Source organism: Lepisosteus oculatus, chromosome 4 (genome assembly GCF_040954835.1).
Source record: "Lepisosteus oculatus isolate fLepOcu1 chromosome 4, fLepOcu1.hap2, whole genome shotgun sequence".
In the NCBI taxonomy this organism is placed as follows: Eukaryota; Metazoa; Chordata; class Actinopteri; order Semionotiformes; family Lepisosteidae; genus Lepisosteus; species Lepisosteus oculatus.
In genome coordinates, this window is record NC_090699.1 from 26,057,014 (window position 1) to 26,073,305 (window position 16,292).

A 16,292-nucleotide genomic window follows, 5' to 3' on the forward strand; every position below is an offset into this window, starting at 1 on the left:
ATAACCACCAATGGCAATTAAACCCATTGAAGTATCACACTCTTATATTGGCCTGGAGAACTCAAAAACAAATGCAAACCAGCAGTCCTTGTTTTCACACTGCCAGCCACCACATACTGTACTGTACAGTATGTACAGTATACAGTACAGTATATACTGTATACTGTAGAATTAAACTGTAAATACTATTTGTAGACAATTGCTTTACAACATAATTGTCTCATATGTGGTGCAATGTAGTTTACATTCTTCATCCGTACATCCACTTGAGATGGGATCAATCCTCAATACTATAATAAAAAAAGAAAAATGATCTACTCTCTATGCTGTAACATTAAGTGATTAGACCTATAGATTAATGGCTCAACTGTCACATGGTCATCGGTCAGGATTTTCTATAAAATGTTCTTTTAGCTCATGTAGCCTAGAAACAGTTAGTATCTGCAGCCACAACTTGCAAAACTTCACCTTTATTTCAAATTCCAGTTCACTGTCATGAAACAATATCACTTTCTCCTAAAAAGGGATTCAAGAAAATGAAAAGTTGGTAGAGACCCAATGGATCAAAATCTTCCTGGTGGCTTACAATTACACCATTTACTTCATTAAGTTTGCATTATTTTGAAACATTAGTCTAATTACAGACCAACAACCACATAACTCTGAATTTAGATCAAGTTATTATCTTTGTTTTTTTTTTTGTTTTTATTTTTCCAGGATTGGCAAGAGAGATTTGATCAAAGCTTGTGATTTGCCACAGTAATCCAGAAGGCACTGTATATCTGAAAGGATGCCAAATAGAAATATTTGATGTTTGATCAATATCTTATTAATCAATAAATATTTTTAGAAAACAATTGTGCTGAGTTATGCTCAGATAACAGTTCCGCTGTGGAAACACAAATGACAATATTTCACTGTAACAATTTGATTTGGATACATGCATATAACTTTACCAGGTACAGGCAGGAGAACAACAGTGGATATGGAGAATTTGTGGAAAAGCGGACATTATTAAAAAAGGCAAGGATGTATATATTATATCAACATTAATCCTGTTGTAAATGGTACTGTTGTACATAAACAGAAAGAGGAAGAAATGTTCATCACTGTAGCCATAGTAAAGGAAACATTGTATGCATTTACCCACATTCCTTTTTTCCTTTCACAGGAAGAAGTCACTTCCTAGACATTGGTGCTGTTCAGCCTTCAGTCTGGGCTTTTTACCGAGCAAACGTGTCTGTAGTCCTCCACACGAAATTAAACAGTTTGTTATTGAAGGGAAATATTACCTAAACACTAGGCTCTATCAAATTTCTCCCAGAGATTATGAATCTGGATTTCATTATCTGTTTTTGGAAGAAAAAATAATTATGGGAAAAAATGTTTCTGCAGCTAAGGTTGGCAGAAAAAAAAACATGATTGAAAAGGATTAACAAAGAAGTGAATTGACTGTAAAAACAGACTGAAAGCCACACCCCCACACACCATCTACAGTACCTCCCTGCCAAAAGGCCAGCTGGGCCCCCTGCGAGATAGGTATGTGTGTGTGTGTGTGCGTGCGTGCGTGTGTGTGTGTTGGCATCCCCTGGATTTTGCCCTCTCTTCTTTTTTTTAATGCCCTGTGCTGTACAGACTGTTAAAATGCCATGACTTCTGTATTGTAAGAAATTCGCCCCTGGAGGGTCTGGCTGTGGTCACGTCAGGATTCAAAAAGAAATAGTGGAGTCCCTTTTGACATTTCTATTCTGCCACCATCATATCAGTGTGAAGGGGCAGAGAGCAGCAGGTTACACGCTGCTAAGTAGCTGGAGTCATTTAAAAATCATTTGCTTCTGAGAGAGACAAGTTATTAGCGCCTGTGTCTTGAATGCTTAAAATGACTGGGTCTCATTTTCAAAGGAAAATATCAGTGACTTGAGTATCAGAGCAGCACAGACACTAAAAAGGCTTACAGTTCAAGTCAAAGTGAGAGCCATGATATTTAGGTATAATGGGAAAAAAAGACTTCTTCTTATTTGTTCACTGGTAACTGTATGAAAAACAAATGAGTGTTCAGCAATTTTTTTAATTGGAATGAAGCCATTAGAAACTAATTTTAGAAGAACATTAGCATTGACTCAAAAGAAAAAGTAAAAAAATCAAGCCTTTAATCTGATCAGGTCCCAGTATAACCCATTGAATGTAAGCATAGCAATAATGAAATTACTTGAATAGAAATAGTAAAAATTATTCACATATTTCATGAAGGCTCCACCATTTCTTTTTTTTTTCATTCTGGAATTAACCTCTACTTGATCTTTTGGAATATCCATGCTGGGACAGCTGCCCACTCTAAGGTGTAAAATTAAGTTTAATGGTATAATGACAGTAAAAATGAGACACTGGAAGGAAACTAGCATGCATCTATATAGATGATGTTTATGTACAGTACAGCAATTAAAATGTGCATTCAAATGTCCATATGTGCTTAATATATGTCATTGTGCATTAATTTCCTTCTGACTACAAATAGTCATCTTCAGGATGGTTTTTAATGTGTTCAGAGAAGTGTCACTGAGATTGAGTGCTATTGTGAAATACAGAGGACTACCCTTGCCTTGTGAAAGAATGCTCAGAGCAGTACAAATCCACCCTTATTGCTAACAGCTATCTGCTTGGCACAGGGAAGAGAGAGCTCAGCTGGGACCTTGCTAAGGATCTCTATTTTTTCACGGGCAAACATAGCTTCACCTGCCCCCTCAAAGTCCCCCTCTGCTCCTTCCATCTCACCCTCCCAGCTGAGTTATGTTAATCAGGTGGGGGACACTAGACAACACTCTACTAATTCAGCCAATTAGGCCCAAGCATTGTTTGCATCCAGCAACATTTTGTATTTCTGCAAATGTGTGAAGTGCAAAATGTGCCCTCCAGCAACGAAACGACAGCAGCCATGTACTGGCGTTGTGTCAACAAACTCGCACAATGGCTGACGGCCGTTCCTTGTGCCTGCATATGTTTGCATGCACGTGTGTTTGTGTGTGTGTTTTCTCCTGCTCAGCCCCCCTCCACTCCCCATCCCCTTCTCTCTCAGTGCATTTCTGCTGTACACTGGAGTCAGAAGCCAGGGTCTTGGTGGCAGATGGGCGAGGGTAGCTGGGATTGGCTAATCCCAAATCTGCCGTCTCCTTGCCACACGGCAACCAAGGGAAAAGATGGAGCCAGCTGTCAAATGGAAGCCTTTCATGGTCCCTTGCACACAACAGCTGCACAAGCCCTGCCTGCTTGGTTCTAAATTATTAAACATCTTTTTAGTTTGTTCCAGCTGCAGGCCTCAATGTGTTTATGCAGCCTTTGTGCATTTTACATATGATTCCTTCTCCCCTCCTCTCATCAAAATGCTGTTTGTAAAAGTCATTATCCCATCTGTGCCCCAGTTTGGACAAAACAGCCAAAGACAAATCCAATGCTATTCTCCTTCCAGGACAATTTGGGAGTTGAAGATGATTGCAGTGACTGAAGACTTGAGGGCTTTAGTGCTTTCTCTTGTATTTGTGAGGCCACCTGTAAGCCATGGTGTCGTCTCAGCAGCTCAGGGGCATGAGCGCGTGGTAATAAGGATTTTTGCAAGTAAGATTTTATCCTTGGAAACACAGCTTTAGAAAAGACAGACCTCTCTCTGTCTCGCTCTTTTTCAGAGGCTGGTTTAAATAATCTGTTTCTGATAGTCAGTTTCCCAGAAGACCCCCTAACAGTGGCTTGGCCATTATTGCCTTGAAGAGACTTGAATATTGTGAATATTCAGGGGCCAGATGCAGGCACAAAGTGTATCTCCACCAGCCGGCATCTAAAGATTTCCACTTCACATTTTGAATATGTTTGTGACATTAGGATGTGATCTGCTAACGTGAGGCACAAATCAGAGCTCCATTTGACACAGAGAGCTGACAGCAGACTTGGGCCTCAGGCTTGGCCCTGCTCAGACTCAGGCAGTTTAGCAAATCTGAGTCTAAACTACTTGCCTTTTTTCCACCTTCACATGCAGCATGTTGTCTGGGTTTCAGGATCTTTAGAGACTGCTAGTAGGCAAGCTGAGATACTGTAAAAAAGCTTCAGGCTTTTGCATGGTTGGCATCTGTTATTCTTACACCAGAGCTGCTGGCATTGAGTTAATAACCATGTTTGGGACTTTAGAGTCTACCATGACTGATTCCCTGAGCCATTCCATCAATCCCAGCTCACCGCTGTCTCTAGATGAATTTCCATGGCCCAACCACCAGTATGAGCATTCTAGCTACTTCACTTTTTGCGGATCTGTGGGCAGATTCCATTTTCAAGCTATTCTCTTTCAAGCCTTGGCTTAGGGATTAAGTGAATTTCATTCATTTTTTTCTCTTTGTTTTCTGCCTGTTCACGTCGTTTTTGGAGGCAATGGCAGAGCCCTGTTTTTAAGGGAGAGCGAAATCCAACAGATCGAGTTCTCTGAATCTGGCTTAGTCACATGCCTCTCTGTTAACATGGGAAAGTATCATATCTTTCTCCAAGGGTGCCTTGCAGATACCCAGATGCTTATCTTAAAAAAATAAAAGAGATAGGGGTAATGAAGGGGTACATTCAGGCTGACAGCAATGATTGTCCTGTCACCTTAAAACAAAGAAATAAAAGTCCAGAAATGATCACGTCATCATAAATATGTTTTAATGTATTTTTTCGAGCTGAGGGTTGAACGTTCATTTTCATTTATAAAGCACACATTTGTTACTTTCCTTACAAAAAAAGCATACATGTGTGACTCACGTCTTATAGAATGTGCTCAGTGATTCTGTTCCTGAGCTGCAAATGCAGCAGATGTTAACAGTAGTGCATTGTGCTTTTAAGTCTCTCTCCCCTTTTCACTCCACTGAATTGGAGCTAACAGTTTCATCGATAAAATTATCCATTCAAATACTTCCAATCAATTGTTTTACTAAAATAAATCAATTTACTGTAAGTGGCATGTACAGGGCCCTGATGAAGAGGCATGTCTTAGATCATTTAGAACTGAAGGATAGTTTCAACTTGTTGAGCTTGACCACAAAATCATTATAACCTAAAACTAAAACATTTCTATTAGTTTTATAAATGTGTCAGAAACTATATTTTAATTTTTCCTAAAATAAAGGGGAATCCACTAAACACTCTTGTGTATTATATCTGAAAATCTATACAATATGGCCAATTGAACTGCTTTATGCAATACTCAGTAAGTGGTCATTGTTGCAGCTTTACGGGGGTATAGGTGTTCTTCATTGTGTTTGTGAATTGTTTATTACTGCTGATGCAAAGTACTCCTGGCCCAGTCTAGATGATTCAGTGGGATGTTGGCACAGATTAATTAGTTGTATGCAACCCCAGAGAGCAAAACTGGATATGTTATTATTGAGGAGTAAAACACGCATTGAAAAAAGAATTATACACTGCTTGCTAAATGAATTAATGCGATTCTGATTAAATACCGAAAATGCAATCTAAATGCCTATGCATTCTTTCAAATTATACAAAATTATGTGCTGGTGCTGACATACAAAAATAATGATAATTTTTGCATGATGAAAATATATACTGTGGCAAACTCACAATTCACCATTAAAAAATAAAAATGCAAGCGCAGGTGGTCCCAGCAGGTAATTGTGTTTCATGATTAATGCAATACTGACATTAATTCTACTGTATATGGAAGTAAAGGGACCAGAACACTGGATTGCAGGTAAGAAAAAGAATCAACTCAAAGAGAGGATGAGGGTCTCTCAAAAAGCCGATTTTAACACAAAACCTAGGAGCACAATGCCCCACCCCCAAAAAACAAATATAACACATAAAATTACATAGCTGATGTAATACATGTTGATGTAATACAGCTGTTGTTTTGAAAGAAGCCAGGATAGCAGCTTCAACAGTATGGTTATCTTGCTAGCCTGTTCCAGACACCCACAAACATTTGGGTAAAAAAATACCTCCTGTTCTTAGTTTTAAAGAGTTTTTAACAGTGTTTCACTGTTACAGTAATTCTATTAAAAGCCAATGACTTTTTGGATTTTGACAATTTAACGCAGGTCCCCTTGTTCATTCAAGACTGACAAGATTCAGCTCATTTATCCTGTTATATTAGGACATTCCTTTAAGCACAGGGATACATCTGGTCACAAGAACAATATTTTGTTTGTAATGTGGAGACTACAATTGTTGTGCACATTGTTCTAAATGGGATTTTTCTAGTGCATAGAACAATTTAAAAATAAAATATCCCTTGATATAAATTTCACACTTAACTAGATATTCCAGCATTCTGTTTGCCATTTTTATTACTCCCCCACAGTATGCAGACAGATAAATTGTGTCAACACAATCACCTATGTTTTTCAAGTCTTTCAGATGATCTTGCTGATTTTCACCACTCCGACTATGATTACTCTGTCTATGTGCATGAGGTTGTCTGTCCGCTTACTACCTGCTCCTTTTCTCTCTAACATTTATGAGGTCACCTGGGGTTTCTTTTATTCATAATTAAGATCTGATAAATGACTGAAGAATTGTGTAAAGTTAATTTGCACACATGGCATGTTAATTCAATCTTGTTGAAACTGATTGTTCTGAATTGCAGAGCTGTGTGTTTTTAAAATGAGACAAAAATATTAATCTTGTGTTAAAGGTTAAAACACAGTAACATTGAATTAATATATAAAGTTTGGTTTGAATGTTGCATTTTTGCATAATGTAGTAAACATTGTTCATGCTATTGAGTGAGAAGGAGGCTTTCATTCTTTAGTTACCCGTTTGATAACAGATTCAGTAACTATTTTATGATAGTAGTAAAAGTCTAATGTGAAGCTGTTTGTACATTACAAAGCAGAATTAAACAATGCTACGTGTGGCATTTGTTTCTTATAGTCTTCATCCCATTTCTTTTCTTCTTTTGTTATTTGCCCTACAGTTTTGGAAAAGCGTATGGAACAACCAACATGCAAGAAGAAAAGCAAAAACACATTAAATTGTAACTGAAAAATATTAGTTTATTATATTATTTAAGTGTGTCACCCCCTCTCCTCTAATTTAAACTCAAACACATAATGTAGAGGGGGGTCTATATGCTCCTGTGCTGAAATACAATAATCATTTACTGCTTATGTCTACCAAATGAAAGGACCCAGCCTCACCCCCTGTTTGTTTTCCTCATCAAGTTGTGACTCTGGCTGCCATACAAACTTTAACTTTGCCAGCCAGACGCTGCCAGTTCCTTCATGTATTCTGCACCAGGCCTGGTGCCTTGACACATTTTTAATGACAATCATTTTGCAAATTGTAAATACATAATCATATCAGATTGCGTCTGCATTTCAATCGGCACCTCCAGCTCATATTAATTAAACAGCCGAGTTGACACCACATCTGCCTTGCTGAACAAAATGAAGTGAGACTTTTAGAAACCACAGTGTGAACCTCTCTGTATCTCCCCCTGACACACACACACACATTTTTTTGCTTCCTGCAACAGAAATTGGCTTTGAAAGCAGTGGGTTTCTGAACCATTTTTCTATCCTCTGCTTTTAAGCAAACAGTGTTGTCAGTGAACGCAAAAGAGAGGGAGGTCATGGAGCACCAGTTGTGCATGAAAGATGTGAAAATTTACTGCAAATGAGACAACAGCAGTAAATTCATTTTTATTCAAATTACTGTCATCATACATTACCACTCCTCTTGTAAACATTTTGCCTCAGACAATGTGACAGGGTATTATTATTTGCAAGATTATACTATTAAGCTATTAACATGTCACCTCCTGCTTCAGACAATGCTTGGGCTTGGTACTGCATAATAGGACAAGTTAAAGAGACACCATGAGGTGAAGAAGGTTTGTCAAATGAAGGTGGGTGATATGAAAAGGAAGAGTGAGAAAAAGAAAAACGACAGCTGGTGCTGAGGAGTTGAAATATCCCTTTGAATGCTGTGAGATAACAGGACTTTAACATGAATTCTATATCCACAAAAGACTAACACAGGGAAAAGCTGTTTTATCATTTCTCTGCCTTCATTATGTAGTTCTTATTTTAATGTATTTTAATTTTTGTTGTTGCTGAAACCTACAGTGCAGATCACAAATGGTTAATCTTTTCCCACTGAATTGTGTCAAATGTCAAGTGCTAAATCACTCAGTCAGAACTGACATAAATTAGTCAACAATGGTTATGCAATGGTTTACATTGTCATTAAAGGATTTTGACTGGCAGCAAAACAAAACACTTTGAGTGTTGATTATTAAGGCATGCTCTACAATGGCCCTCTATGTCTATGTACTGTACATACTGTAGTACAGAGGTCATCAAGAGTACCTCAATACTGATGGAGAGCTAGTTTAACATGTGTTTTTCTCATCCTTCATGAAGTGAAATATCTCCCTAGGTAAAGGCACTCACATGAACACACGTTGAGCTCTATGATCAGAGTTTCATGCCTGGGTCATGTAAGAAGCCAACTGTGACTGATTTTTCAAGCAGTAGTGCACAATTGGCTGACTGCTACCAAGAGAAGAAATGGTCATAGGCTTCCCTAGTTTATAAGATACATAATGACCTCTGCAGGCTCCCAGCTGCTTTCAGACTTATAGTGACGTCTGTGAAGGTTTGTACCTCTCTTCCAGTTGGTGCCAAACCTCTTCTCCAGGGCAGTGTGAGACTTTAAAAGAAAAATATCTTCAAGGTGGGAGGGATCACAGGAGTCTACACTTCCTCATTCTCCCCCATGTGCAAGGTGCATGTTGCAAGGTCTGTAGCCATAAGCTGAGACTTGAAAAAACACACAATTGTCTATTTTAAAATGGATGGATACGAAACAACATAACAATTTAGTTGATTTGAAATTAAAAAAATAAGTAGTGAATTTTTTCAAGTTCTGTGAGCAAATCCTGATTTGTAAATTATGGGAAATCAAGCCGCTAGTGACGGCAGTGACTGGTATTTAAGGCATGGAGGATGAGAGCAATGGCATGACTAAAGCCTCTGTGTTAAACCCATATTGAACTGGAATCCAGAGAATCCTTTAAAATGTTTTCAGGATTCCAGCTAGGTTTCAATGAGGTTACCAGACAACCAGCTCAGAAGTCTTAATACAGAATCCAGCAGTTATCGCTCATGTCTGACAGACATTCATTCCAAAAGGGCTCTTGTTAAGTAGGTTATTCGACAGAAGAGACATCACAATATATTTCCAAACAGTTTAATTTTCTTTTGATGCATACTTAATTTTTAAAGCACAATAGGCTCATCTGGTTATAATTTTGGACCAGAAGCACACAAAGCTCTGTCCATCTCTAATCCAGATCAGACTAGCTTGACTCTGATTCAAAACAGGGCCCAGTGATACTGTATGGAATTGCTGATAAAGGATAATTCCATGCACTTTCAATGAGCCACATGGTGAAAAGCTTCTCCACTACCCAAGTGGGATACACAATAGTTTTTTTAGGCAGCTGAGGTAGTGCCAGCTATAGCACCGAGAAGAAAAATCAGAAACCCTTTACAGAGGCCACAGTCTAATATCTATGCCCTTGTTCCAACTCATTTCCAAACTGAAGATTAAGCATTTTCCTCAGTTCCTCTGTCTTTTCTTTCCACAAACATTACTGTTTACTACAAATTGCTCATACCCATCCTATTGTCTGGTACTACTGGCTTTTAAATGTGGCCTTAATCCCTCATAACTGTTTCTTCAGAAGAATCTCATAGTCCCAAATATCGTGTATGACAGGTTTATTTTTTTAAAAGCACTTACAAAAGCACTGCACATATTTTTCTATTATTTAAGGTTCATATACATGTAAAAATGTATTGTTTTAGTACTTTTTTTACAAAGAACCTTATGTTGAATAATACTATTAAAGCTCATAATCGTTTGTAAAAGAAGCCTGCAGTAACATGGGTCTGTCTGGTACACTGGTACAGAACACAGCACAGCCCTGCACTGCTGCAGTACACTCCTGCCAAGGTAAGTTTTAAATCAGTGTTTGAGAAAGTTTAAAGTGCTCTCTCTCTCCTGTATTCTTCCCTGCTCACAAAAGATTTATGGCAAGGCTGAACAATGTCATCTTTGACTAGCAGTTTATGAGACTTTGGGACAGGTCACTGATCCATGGAACATGGGCCAGACTTTGAAGGAATGAATCACTCTGCTGCTTCCTGCCATGTTATCGCACCCTGCCTGCCTACCCGGGATCCTTGTAACTGTTACATGCTGGGGAGCGACATTTATCTTCCTGGCTGCAGCCTAGTTATGAATGTGCTCTCATCTGTTCACCACTAATTAACCGACTACGCTCCCTGTGATCCTATTGGATTTCACACTAGGCAGAGATGGTAGTTGAAAAGGTCCTCTTTAAGAGATGAAATTGAATTCTTTATATCAACCACATATAAAAGAAGGAGAAAAAAGGGAGTGTGAAAAAAGAGAGATTCCTGGACCTCAGAAGTAAAATAAAAGTATCGCTTCTAAGTGGGTAATACCCATGACAGATACCATTCCCATTTTCTGCAGAATGCTGCAATGGCTACTGATTTACATAGATAATTTACCTTAGAGTTACCAGGGGCAGGACCTTTGAACTTGAAGGTTACAGCTGTCACAGACAGACCTTTTTCCTCTTGTCATTGCTTTCAAAGATGAAGGGAAAGATTCCCCCCAGCCTGCAGCATTTAGTGTGCAAGCACTCCACAACAGCATTTCAAGACTTAAGAAACAGTGAGCTGAGCCTGTGACCTTCCGGTTCTGTGACAGTTGCGCAATCCCTTGAGCAGCAGAGGCATCTTCTGATATTTGGAAATGTGTCATGTTTTTTTTTCTTTTTTTTTTTACAGGCTGAACTGTCATATTGTTGTTGGCATAAAATGCAACACTTCCCGGAGTTGTGATTTCCTTGTTTGCTGAAAAAAAAGTGTCACCTGCACGGCTGACAAGTTTTTGTTTTAGCTCAAAGCAACTTGCTCCTTGTGAGACTTGGAACAACTTTGATGCTGAGAGCCCAAGACGCACTAAAAGGCAAAATTATCATCTGGCAATTTTCCTGAGCTGTGCCAGTGGCTGTGAAAGTTTCCTCTGTTTAAAAGGCAGCATTTGTTCTAACATTTACCATCGGTGGTTTTTGCAAGTGAAATAGTATTTCTTGCGGCATTTACACCTTCTTTTTATTTTTGTTATTTAGACTCATTCCCTCCATCTCAAATATTTGATTTTCCTTCAGAAAGGATATTGTAAGGTATTGTATCGTAAGGTAATCCACAAAACCTTCTAGAATGTCTTTAAAACTGCTAGAAAAAAGCTAAAATATCCAATATTTGCAAATTACCTATTTGCATTGGCTAAAATGGGGAAACACAAATTTAAGCACAAAGCAAAACTTCTTGCTATTTACAGTATTTGAAATTAGAAACTCCTATCCTTGTTTGACTAGAAAGAATAAAAATGTAATTAGTTAAAAAGCTGGAAATTTGCTTATTTGATACACAATACCATATACAGTACCATGCTGTAATTATATTATATTAAAATATAATATAGTTCTCAAATTTAAATGTTTTACTTTGTTATGATAATATTAATCATTTCTTATAATGTATATCGGAAGACAAAGAAAAACAAAGTTAATGCTTTATTAATGACAAAAAAGTATCCTCCCTGAGCAATATGACTTTGAATGCTTTTTTACTTTTACACACCTGCTTTAAAAATGAGGAAGACACGAATAATATTCAATAGGTCATCGTACATCTAATAAAACCATATCTGAAAACTTTTAATTTTTCAGAAAAATAAGTAAAATTTCATTTCATTTCTGTATTGAACAGATTTATTTTCTGTAATTAAGGCAACATTGAATTTTGAATATATTTGCAGAATACAAATATATTGGCAGAATTGAATTTTGAATATATTTGCAGAATACATAGTGCATATACTTTATGTGTGTATTATTCAACCATGGTTAAAATACTGTAGTTTTTTATCTTTCTATGTGATGTTTTTCCCCCCTTAATAGCTCAGCTCTAGGGAGGTAATCATGATCATTTCAAACAAGGGAAGGACAGTTCTTAATTTAACTGGTATTGCTTGAAATTGGAAATGGCACTGATTTGGGGCCACACAAGCCCACAGGGATAAGTAAAAGGATTTCCAGAACAACTCCGTGGTTATAACTGAAAGACAATCTGTGCAGAGCTCTGGGCGTTACAATAAGATTATTTCATGTCAGGAAAACAGTAATAATATTGAGCAACATTTTACAGACAGATGTTATTTCTTAAAATCCAAGAATTTAAATAATTAAATATTATAACCATCTGAAAAGTTTGATTTCTTCATTATCTAACAGTCAGGAAAAAAATACTTTGGCAAGTGTACAGTAAATTTTCCACATTTTGGAAACATACACGCATTTCTACACACATATGTCTGTGTGCCCGGACTGCTCCATGAAACATGATAAATCGAATGCATATAGGTAAATGTCAAAAGCCAGTTTTCTCTTGAAAATTGAAGTTGTACCTGAGAAAACAAGGTATGCTGTGATAGTAAAGGAATTGAGCTTTTTTTAAGACATCACAGCATTAGATATACCGTACAGTAGCTCCATATAGACAATAAATACGTTTGATGGTATGATGCAGATCTGCCCTATTGCTTTCTGAAATGGATAATATCGTGTAAAACTATCCATCCATTAATTGCCAGAAACTTTGGTAAGACTTGTGGTAACATGGTGCTTATCTCAGAAATGTAAGTCGGGAGACAAGACTACCGCTTTGATAGAATGCAAGTCCATCACAGGGCACATGTACACACCAAGAAGCATAAGTATTGTGTCTTTTAGACATGGGGGGAAACTAAGACAGCCTTGCAAATAAGATACACGAATGCAAAGAGGACATGCAAACTCCATACACAACTTATTTCAGAGGTGTATACAGCTGCACCTATAGTATTTATATAAAAAATGACTCTTCAATTACAGATACTGATAATTCATTGCATTTTGTACTTTTTATACAAATATTTTGCAATTTGCATTACACACCAAATCTTATTTTTCAAAATTTCTTGATGATTCTAAAATTAAACTTGTTCATACTACATTAATTAAAGAGAATACATGAGATATTCTGGAATCTGCAAAATAATATTTGCATGCAGAAATAATGTTCGAGGTAAAATCCTTTAAACAAAAAAAGCAATGCATATCTCAGTTTAAAACTGTTTTGAAAAGAATGTTTCAGTTCAGTTCTTCACATGCCGAAATTTCAGTTTCAGCCCTTTATCAGTATATACAGTAAAATATATATTTTTTTACTGTCTTTAATAATTTTCTAGAATGTGAGTTTGATAACTGTCATAATATTGTGAAAACAGAAGATTAAAATTAAATATAGCAATTTATCCTGTGTATTTGTACAGTACAGTGTAAGCAAACTACAGTATACAGTATATGATGTCTTCCATACATGACAACAAGGCAAGGTCACAACTGAGCATTGGCTCAGAACTAAGCAATTGATTCTGCTTTAGTACTTACAACTGGTAAAAGAGCAGGAAAACGACATGCTCCAGCACCGCTTTCACAGGTACATGAACAAATATGAGGCATGGTAAGATCTCAGCATGAGAGTTTTTCTCATATTTTATTTGTACTATGTGTTTCATTTCTTCTTTTTTCCTCATCTAACCTAAAAGCTGCATTTAAAAAAATAATGATAACATATCTGCTTTGTCTTTTTTTCTTTTTTTAGCAGACTGTTTATTTGGTTGAAAAAAGGATTAAAACATAGTACCATCAATTCTTCTTAATTGATGAAGATCAGGGTTCAGCTCTATTGCAAATGCTACAAATGCTAAGTTATTTGATGGCATTCAGAAAGCAAACAGTTCATCCACAGCAACATATAGTCCAGCCATTTCTTCTCACCACTGGGACATTTTGCATAAGCACTGAGGTTAAGAATATCTAGGACCTCTTGCCCTGTCTAAAACCAGTGCTGCATTCTGCCTACTCCCAGGATTAACGTGTTACTACAGTATATTGTAGTAAGTAGAAAAATGCATTTACATAAACCAAGATGAGGTCACAAAAGAAAAAAAAATAGAAAATTATTTTAAAATGTATAGATTTTTCTACATACTGTACAGTATCTGCACCAAATTGAAGGCTGTGAAACATACAGTACAGTATGTGGCAAAATGACTAGTTGGACACCTGCTGCCTTATAAGAAAAAACATTTGAAAATTCCTTCAGTTAGATAAACTTCAGTTCCATTTTAACAGAAAAACCCTAATATAAAAAATCAGTCATGATGCATGTTCATCTTTATGCCCCACATTACATTGTTCTGAACAGTATGTACAGTAAATAGAGAGCAACATACACTTAGACACTATTTGTTTAAGTAGTTCAAATAATTTGTGGACTTTTTTTCTACAATGATATCAGGGAGTTAATTTGTTGAAGATCTCCAAGATCATCACCGAACAGCAATGAAGTTATTAATGTGCACAGGTTCACATGAAGATGTAGAATCTACAAACAAAGTAAACAGGATCTTATTGTTTGCCGAGGTCACAAAAATTCAATATGAATACTTCCACTGGATATTTACATGTCAGCAGTTCTTTCTGTCTGGAGATACTATTTAACCTTAGACCACTTTCAGAAACTTTGAAGAGGCTGTGGTTGAAAAAATACAAATAAAAAGACATCAATCATTAAAATTACAAGTTAACTTACATAAGATGTGCACTGAAAAATGATGTGCTTTTTATGTTGCATTTAATTTGTTTTGGTATCAACCAGTGATACTGATGTAATTTAGGGAATCAACCACAAAGACTCTCACACCCCTTTAAACCAAATCTAATCAAGTACAAAGTCAGCACTACATTTCATTCCTACTTTTTTTATTTTATTTTAGATAATAAATGTCAAGTGTAGTCCCATCCCATACAGAAATCATGTTTTTTCTTTTTATTTCTTTAGCTTCAGTGTGTTAAAAGGGAAAATTGGTTTTAACTGAACATGGCAATTGCTCATATTCAATTTTTATTCCAGCCTGTTCCTGAAATCTGGATTAAACAAAGGAGACAGCTATATTTGTTAGAATTTGAACATTTTCAGGAATAAAACATTAAATATCCGAAAAGCATTATGATGTGGAAGGAAATATACTCTAGAGAAGCGCTAAGAAAGACAAGGGCTCTTGCTGTGTCTGGATCCAATTGTTATATTCTACCGCAACACTGTACTTATACTGTATATGTATACAGTATGTTAATTTATAGAACTGAAAGAGTGATGTTTCTAATAATATTTTATAAGTCTACATCTGAGGCTTTGGACATTCCTTGTGTCTTGGTTGGCTTTTTCAGTTGTGGTTATAATTTTTGGAAGTATTTTATCAAAAACAGTGATATTAAAACATCTACTTTATAATTATTACATGGAATGTACCTCATTTGTTATTTTTGAAGTCCGTACAACAGGCTAAAAGGAATCTACTATTTATAATACATTTTTATATTAATTGTCTTAATATTTCTCTACAGGTTGTTTAAAAATCTATTTGTATTCCCTTTTTTTCTTTTGGAATCAGGCTTGTGACATAAATTAACTTATTTTTAAATATACAGTAAAAATTGGAAATGTAATAGTATTATTTAAAATGCATGATATACTCCCACAGTTTTCTGGCAATTCGTTGTTTCATAAATGTAGGATTGCAACACATATTTCCCTTTAATTCAAATTTTTACAGCAGTCTTTGTCTTGGATACTGTGCGTGTGCCTCTTTCAATGCTAGAAAGCTTGCAATCACTGGCATTAGAGCGCCACCAACTGATAGAAAAATAAAACTGCTTTTGGAAACTGACCTTTTCCAGACAGATAAGGTTATGCATAGACAATTGAACTTATTTACTTTGCAAAATAACCAATACATTTTAAACATCATTCTGCCTGCTTAGTAAGATATAAAAACAATGCCTGGTCTTTCTTTCCTTTGGAACCCTCAAGATGTGGATTCTGTGGCATCCATCATAATGCAACTTTAATAACGTGGGCCAAGATCGCTCGAAAATCACAGCTGTAGCTTGAGGCTAAAGAGCTAAAATGAGGTGCTTCTCCCAAGTTTCACCTAGAGAGCCAAGCATTGGCTATGCGTGAGAATAAGTGCACGAATCGATCGCTGCAGTAGGTTGATGGCTACTAGTCGTTTTGATGGATATGACTGTACAAAAAAGTCCAGAT

At 36.6% G+C, this 16,292-nt stretch overlaps 1 long non-coding RNA gene across 1 annotated transcript in view; it reads left to right on the forward strand.

Moving 5' to 3' along the window:
* LOC107077320 (uncharacterized) overlaps positions 1-6,800 on the forward strand; it is a 118,978-nt gene extending 112,178 nt beyond the window's left edge. The window contains exon 6 of the long non-coding RNA XR_011189429.1: positions 1,172-6,800. This is a non-coding gene — a long non-coding RNA (uncharacterized lncRNA). The remainder of the gene's footprint in view (positions 1-1,171) is intronic.
* The last annotated feature ends 9,492 nt before the right edge of the window (positions 6,801-16,292 follow it).